Genomic DNA, 8548 nt, shown 5'->3' on the forward strand with positions numbered 1-8548 from the left:
GGGGTAGACGGCGCCCAGTGAGTGCTCCTGGCTGAGTGTGGCCGGGGGCTCCGGGGTGAAAATGGGAATGACTCCCTTTTTCTGACAGTGGATGGTACAGAACGCCTGGTAACTGTCTTCATCTTATCACCTGGGGCTGAGCTTCATCAGACCCCTTCCTCTCTTGCGTAAAGAAAAGATTCTGAACTGCATGGACTGTCATAGCCCATGGTGGCTCCCTCCCCCTCATTTGATCTCAGTAACTACTCTGTGATTCTTATTCATGCATTCTTCATAACATCATGCCAACAATGGGTGGGGGGGCACTGCTGTGGTAGCCCAGGTAGGTGGGAAGCAACGGTTGCGTTACTTGCAGCGGCTCCCTCTGTGAATACTGATGCGGAGCAGCTGCGCTGTGCTACACTGATTTTAATACACTGTATCCTATTCTTGTCTGGACTGACTCTATTTTTATTAACCGTAAAGGGCAGGATTGACTCAGTCCCAAGTGAGTTAATCCCCATTTTTCCTTTCAAAAATTTACACAGGGTTATTATCCGTTCTGTCCCATTTACTGGTGAGTGTAACAAAAAGAGATGAGATGGTAAAGTTTCTGCTGTCTACAGTAGTACTGTACCATCTACCACCAGGAAGGGGGAGAGGAGCGGATTTTCAAGTAGCAATAATCACACCTCAGATTCACTTCATTGGTTATGATACTGCCACTGTGCAAAGCTCTAATGCTCTTCAGTGCTGCAGATTCGCCTCTATCAGTACCATTCAGTACAAAGAGGGTGACATTGTAAGTACTCAAGGATTGCTTTATTTAACTTTCATTTCTCGTGCTGGGGTAGGGGAAGGAAACTGAATAGCTGTTCCGTGAACCATAAAAGACACCGTGTTGTAAGCTACAGACACTGGGCGCTAAGCCAAGAATGCAAATAGTTTTACGAGACTGCTGAGGACTGTGGGATAGCGGGAGTCCTCAGCACCCCCTTTCCGTCCTCCATGATCCCCGGCCCCTGATGCTAATGTTAATGGTCGCGGGGGTTCTGGGTAAATGTCGTCAGTCATTCCTTGCTCCGGGAAAACATCAGCAGACAGTCCTTTCGCACATTTTTCTCCTGGATTGCCCTTGCAGAAACAATAGCACGGCAGCACTAGAGACCGTCGGCTTTTTGTTTTTCCCGTCACCATTTGTGTACTAGATGCCGTGGAGACAGAGGCGACACTCGAGCGCTACACACCAGCATTCAATTGCTTTTGCAATGATAGCAGAGATGGTTACCAGTCGTTCTGTACCGTCTACTGCCAGAGAAAACTGGCAATGACATGACGGTTATCTCTCCTTCTCTGAACTGTCCGCTGCTATCATGAGTGCCCCTGGCTAAAATCAGCCGGGGGCGCAACGCAAAAGCAAACTTGGGATTGACTCACTGGCCACTGAGTCAATCCCTCCCTTATGCTGTCTAAAAATAGAGTCAGTCCTGACTACAAGAAGAGTCAAAGCAGCAGAGAATCCTGTGGCACCTTATAGACTAACAGACATGTCTGTTAGTCTATAAAGTGCCACAGGATTCTCTGCTGCTTTTACAGATCCAGACTAACACGGCTACTCCTCTGAAGGAAGAGTCAAGTGTATTAGAAGAGCGCAGCTACTCCGTGGCTGTATTAACAGGGGGTTCCCCTGGCAAGAACCGCAACCATTGCTTCACCTCTCTCCCAACCCTCCGCAGCTACTGTGGCAGGCCCACCCCCCATTTCTGTCATGCAGTCGTGAGGAATACAAGAATAAGAAACATAGACTTATTCGTGACATAAACCGGGGGGGGGGGGGGCACTTGGAGGCAGGCAGTCGTGGCTATGACAGTCCAGGCAGGACATACTCAATTTTTAGAAAACCAGAAGGGAGCGATTGACTCTGCCCCAAGTGAGCCACTCCCAATTGGGTTTCAGAACCATTGTCACAGGGGCACTCATGATAGCATCGGACACTAAACTGTGATGCACTGGCCAGGTAAACAGGAAAAAGCCTGAATCCCCGCGAACTTTTGAATTCCATTTCCTGATTGTCCACCGTGAGGGTCAGCACACACACAGGTGACCACACAGAGCTCATTTGCACTCGTCACAACAGTCTCCTGATAATCGAAGAAGAGCGCCAGCTTGGACCACACAGGAGGTTCTGGATCTGATCGCTATCTGGGGTGAGGACTCAGTGCTCACAGCACTGCGTTCCAAAAGACGAAATGAAAAAGTTTTTGAAAGAATTTCAAAGTCTATGGCTGATAAAGGGCACAGCAGAGACTCCCTTCAGTGCCGAGTGAAAGTGAAGGAACTTAGACAGGGTTACCAGAAAGCCAGAGAAGCAAACGGAAGGTCAGGCTCTGAGCCGAAAACATGCCGCTTCTATGCTGAACTACATGCATTTTGGGGTTCAGCGCTACCAGTGCCCCACCCCTGTCCGTGGATTCAGACTTTGGGATTGAAATATCAAGTGTTTCTGAGGATGTAGCCGAGGGGGAAGATGGAGACGAATTTGAGGATGAAGATGACCGTGGTGATAGCACACAGCAGTCCGTAAACCCCAACAGCCAGGATCTTTTTGAGACCCAAGAATTACAGTCCCTGCGCTCCCAAGCGAGAAGCCCAGACAGTGAAGCCATGGAAGCGACCTCCGGTAAGTGTCCCTTCATTCTGTACCAAACACGGATTAAAACAAGACGGTTTTTTTAGATCGCATTGACACCAGGGCTTTTGCTGCAGTCGCAGCCATTACTGTTACAGGAAAATTTCGTTAACATGTCTGGGGATGGAGCGAAAATCCTCCAAATATCTCCATGAATCGATCGTGGAGGAACTCAAAAACCCTTATGCTATATGAGAACATTTCTGGCCAAGACAGCCTTCTCCGTCCCCCATAGTAGGTAACTTTTCAACGCCATGCATTTTGCAAGACATTTGGTACTGCAGGCATTGAAGGCATTGCACTGAAGGCATTGCATAAACAAACGATCTGCCTCCTGCGGTGCTATTGTCAGGAGAGAGATATCATCCATTGTTACCTTGTAGAACATCAGGAATGTAAATAGGGGGCAGACATGGCGATTTTGCTACTGGCCAGAGCGGGGGGATGGGAGGAGGGATAGCGACGAGTTTTCAGCGTCTGGCAAGCAGGATTCTTCCCTGCTACCAGCAACGCGCTGCGGGGGGTGATGTAGGGTGATCACTAGCAGCGATCGTATATGATAGGAGCCATGCGCTGTTGGTGGATGTGAAAGAGGGGGGTTTGGGCTTTGCAGGTTCCTCTTAACAGGAGCAAGGCATCATATAGATCACTGTGTATATGAACGGCGGAGAAGTCAAAATTTTAAAGCCTCACTTACCATCGCCGCGTGGACGTACGGTTGGCCGTACCTGCGTCTGTGTGTGTGCCACACCAGTCACACAGACACTGAATATTTAAACGATACAAAATGCGACCTTGTATAGAGATCACATGTGCTCTGTAAGGTGGATAGTGTTCTATGTGAAAGAGTACTATCATTGCTCTGTAAAAGGTATCTTTCCACATACTTATCACCCTGGTTTGCCTTCCCCATGCAGCTGCACATTTCTCTGAAGTCCCTATGCCATCACGAGGGCGTGCTGTGATACGGCGGAGGAAGAAGAAGACGCGAGATGAAATGTTCACAGAAATTATTGAAGTAACACGCAATGAGAGGGATAAACAGAATGATTGGAAGGATGTGGTAGCAAAGTACAGAAAAAGATGCCAGTGAACGATCTGAGAGGGCTAGGCAGGAAGACCAGCGTTGGAGAGAAGCAACGCTGGATCTGCTGCGTTCTCAAACTGAAATCCTCCAACGCATGGTGGAGCTTCAGGAAGAGCAGCACAGTAGCAGAGTGCCACTGCAGCCCCTGTATAACCTCCCTGCAAGCCCACGTCCCATATCTCCCTCACCCAGACGTGTAAGAACGCGTGGTGGAAGGCTTTCTGCACCCGCCTACTCCTCCACACCCCTGCAGAGTTCAAGGAAAAGGCTGTAATTACGCTACAATGTGCTTAGTAGCCTTTCCCTTCCCCCTCCTTCCAAAGCACAGCAGTCAGGGACACCTTCCTAATTCTCTGCCTTTTTTTATAGTTCCTTTGTAATACAGAATACATCGAAAGGGGGAGGGTGGGTTGCTTACAGGGAAATCTAGTAAGGAAAAACTCATGATTTTTAACAGATGCATAATTACTTTTAATGAATAATAAATGATTTTTAAACGATACAGAATTTATTTCCTTCGCCAACCTGTAATGAAAAGGGGGAGGGTGGGTTGCTTACACTGAATAAGTCCATCAAGTGCGGAGGGTTCATCAAGGGGAAGCAAACAGTCACACCGTACCCTGGGCCGTGCTGAAACTCGTTTTCAAGGCTTCTCTGATGCGCAGCGCCTCCAGGTGTGCTCTTCTAATCGCCCTGGTCTCTGGCTGCTCGTACTCAGCGGCCAGGTGATTTGCCTCAGCCTCCCACCCAGCCATAAATGTCTCCCCCTTAGTCTCACAAAGATTGTGGAGCACACAGCAAGCAGCAATAGCAAGCGGGACATTGGTTTGGCTGAGGTCTGAGCGAGTAAGTAATGATCGCCAGCGACCCTTTAAACGGCCAAATGCACATTCTACCACCATCCGGCACTTGCTCAGCCTGTAGTTGAACAGCTCCTGACCACTGTCCAGGCTGCCAGTGTATGGCTTCATGAGCCATGGCATCAAGGGGTAGGCTGGGTCCCCCAGGATAACTATAGGCATTTGAACATTCCCAACGGTTATTTTCTGGTCTGGGAAGTAATTCCCTTGCTGCAGCCGTTTAAACAGACTAGTGCTCCTGAAGACGCGAGCGTCATGAACCCTTCCTGGCCATCCCACGTGGATGTGGGTGAAACGTCCCTTGTGGTCCACCAGTGCTTGCAGCACCATTGAAAAGTACCCCTTGCGGTTCACGTACTGGGCCCTGGTGTTCTGGGGCCAAGATAGGGATATGGGTTCCATCTATGGCCCCACCACAGTTCGGAAAACCCATTGCAGCAAAGCCATCCACTATCACCTGCACGTTTCCCAGAGTCACAACCTTTCGTAGCAGCAGCTTAACGATTGCTTTGGCTACTTGCATCACTGCAGCCCCCACAGTAGATTTGCCCACTCCAAATTGATTTCCGACTGACCGGTAGCTGTCTGGCGTTGCAAGCTTCCAGAGGGCTATTGCCACTCGCTTCTCCACTGTGAGGGCTGCTCTCATGTTTGTATTACGGCGTTTCAGGGCAGGGGAAAGCATGTCACAAAGTTCTAAGAAAGTGCTCTTACGCATGCGAAAGTTTCGCAGCCACTGCGAATCGTCCCACACCGTCAAAAACAATGCGGTCCCACCAGTCTGTGCTTGTTTCCCGTGCCCAAATTCGGCGTTCAATGGGTAGTAGATGCCCCGTTAATAGCAGTAGCTCCAAAACGCTGGGGCCAGCGGTTATGGAGAATTCTGCCTCCATCTCGTCATCGCTGTCCTCGCCGCTCAGCAATAGCTGCCTCCTCCTCTCCTCCTGCCTTTGCAGTTCATTGTTCAGTATAGTCAGCACGAGAGTACGCGAGGTGTTGACAACGGTCAGAATACCGTTTGTGATCTCAGGGTCCATGATTGCTGTGCTATGGCGTTTGCTCAATGCACTCCGCGAAAAAGGCGCCAAAGGGTTGTCTGCTGCCTTCACAAAGGGAGGGGTGAGGCTGTACCCAGCACCACCCGGGGCAATGTTTTCTGCCCATCAGGCACTGTGCTCTCAACACGGAAGTGGGAACTATGGGATAGCTGAGGAACAGCTACCCACAGTGCACCGCTCCTGAAATCGATGGTAGCCTTGGACCATGGACATAAGCAATCGATTTTTTGATCGCACTGTGGACGCGCAAAACCGATTTTATAACATCGGTTTTGTAATATCGGTTTAAACTACTTCGAAATAATCGTGCAGTGTAGACGTACCCTAAGGGTCTAACTACATAGCAACTGAAAGGTGGCAAACTTAAGCTAGCTTTGAGTGTGCGAGCTCACTAAGAGAGACAGCGTAGCTGCCTGGGCTATTCCCCTGAATAAAATCCTGCTTAGGATCCTGGGTACGTACTCAGGTAACCATCAGGATGCTACCGCAGCTACACTGGGATGAATGAAAATTAGCGTTTACCCATTCCTAGCTAGTCTGGCAACTGAATGAATATAAATACCTGCTGTAAGAGAGAAGTCTCCGAAAGATGACTAGGCATCAATCCATCACATCGGGATTCCTGGGCATCCCGGAGTGTGGATGAGACAGGAGTCATGGCTCTGCCCACTTGCTAGGAGTGAGAAATAGCTCATGAGTAGCTCGCCTTGTTTTCCTCCCAAGGACTGGAGTCACAAACTGAGCAGAGCTGAATGGGAACCTTCCCCCTCCAATTTCCCTGCATTGCTGACAGTCTGGCCCAGGTCTGATGCTCAGCAATCAGATCAGCCCAAATCCCTGGATTTTGGCACATCTTTGGTGCCTAGCGATAACCACCAACTTGCTCAGCACTCTTCTGTTGTGCAAGCACATACCTGTGTCTAAACACTGACAGCCATGAGCTCTAAGGTTCATCTTTTCTGACTGTGAAGTGCTGGTGGCATGGACAGATCAAGATTAAATAGTTGGTCCGAGGAAGCTTTTATAAGCTATTGTAATTTTTCTGCTCGGTCAGTTTGTCTGGTCAGAAAGCTAGCAGCATAAAACATGGCTGTCCTGGAGTAACTGGTATCCATTTAAATGACAGACCTGAGCCGGTCATTACAGTTATCGGTCCCTTAAGCATCATCTGCATGGATTGTTTGCTGATACTGTGCATCTGAGATAGGGCCTGCTATTTTACACCAAGGAAGCGGGATATGCACAGCACTCCATTCTCAAGGGTATATGAGTACTGCCATTGACAGCAGTATCTGATGTGCCGGAGGACATTCAAGGAGCACTTTAGCGAGTTGGTGTGGCGTAATGTACAAACAGCTTTGAGCAGACGAGCACAGCCAGATTGCACTCACAATTATGCTGAGCATCCACAGCTCCTATTGAAATAAATGCCAGCTCCTGGAACTGCAGGTCACTCAGGATCACATGCTCCATTCTGCAAGGTGCTGAGAACCTGTTGACTTTATTGGGAGCTGCTGAGGTGGGTAGATGCCTGTGCACTGTTTCAATGTAAAAAACCAAAAGGGCAAGAATGAAGAGCAAAGGCGATAAGAGAGGCTAGTGGAAGGCAGAATAAATTGAGCCTTATTCCTCTCCTGCCTACAACATCTTATGAGAGAGAGAACAGGTTCTTTTGCAAGTTTTCAGGCATTTCTGCTCTGCTCAAGAGGGGCATGCAATGGTTTACCCAATATACAAGGGAAAGGAAAATAGAAACTAATAAAGACCAAAGTAATGTCTCCATGACAGACAGAACAAGCATGCAGTGTGCTCATCTCATGTGCAACATGCTGCATCCAACAGGACCACAAAATGGCAGCTGTCCCTAGCATGCGCCTAAATATTTAAAGGTGCAGTACACAGAAAACAAAATCATTCCTAGCAACCTACATGACCCATAAGGCCATATGGGTTGGTGTTCCTGTTCTGCCATGTCCTGTCCTATCTAGGATCCAGGAGTTAACACATCTTAACACTCCCTAACCCTTAAAAAATATTTTATTCAGGCTGCAAGTCAGACAAGTCCTTCCTTCCTAACAGATTCATCCAGCTTGAATTAATGTAATGGACCCTTTAAGACAGCAGCATGCATGTGCTCTGGCCTCCATCCCAGCTCCCTGGCAGTGAGATTCCATCCAAGCCATGCTACCAGGCTGCCCTGTTAGCTGCAGCAGCCCTGGGGTGGGGCTATGGAGAAGAACCAGACAACCCGAGGTGGCATCATCTTTCCTGGAGGAGCTGGGAGTCAGGCCCATGTGCATAGCTTGCTCCACCAACTCCTCTGGAACAGCTGCCCATATTGGCTGCAAATACAGCGCTGCATATCTTCTACCCAGCCCTGCCTACTCTCTACCATCTCCCCCAGATGACACAGTTAGGAAAGGCCTCCACAAGGACCAGGTGAAATGGATAGGGTAGTCACTGATGCATCCCCAGAATACAGGACTTACAGAACAACATGGGCATGTCCCATTAGCATAACCGCCTCACTCCCCCTAGGCATGACCTCACAAGCACCCTGTGTGAGGTCACAATGGGGACAGAGAGGTGGAGTGGGGCAACGCATTCTGAAAAATGGTATCCGCTGTGCATCCGTGGGGAACCTGGACAAAACCACATCTGGTTTTCTATCAGTAGGTCAGAAAAAACAGGACTGACTGGCTTAAAAAGGACAAATGGCCTGCCTGATCATGGAGATGGCTGGGTCTCTCTGTTGCGAGGAAGTGGAGACCCCAATGAGCAGAGTGTCCGTCCATGAGTGGATGTAGAAAGGCCAATCCCTAGTCTTCAGAGATCGGAGTTTTGGCTAAGTGAGAACCACAGTGGAAACAAGTCC

General features: G+C 49.1%; 1 pseudogene; it reads right to left on the bottom strand.

Moving 5' to 3' along the window:
* Positions 1–500: 500 nt before the first annotated feature.
* On the bottom strand, positions 501–716 carry LOC142046444 (U4 spliceosomal RNA; annotated as a pseudogene).
* Between the last annotated feature and the right edge of the window lie 7832 nt (positions 717–8548).

The sequence above is a fragment of the Chelonoidis abingdonii genome, chromosome 2, assembly GCF_003597395.2.
Source record: "Chelonoidis abingdonii isolate Lonesome George chromosome 2, CheloAbing_2.0, whole genome shotgun sequence".
Taxonomy (NCBI): Eukaryota; Metazoa; Chordata; order Testudines; family Testudinidae; genus Chelonoidis; species Chelonoidis abingdonii.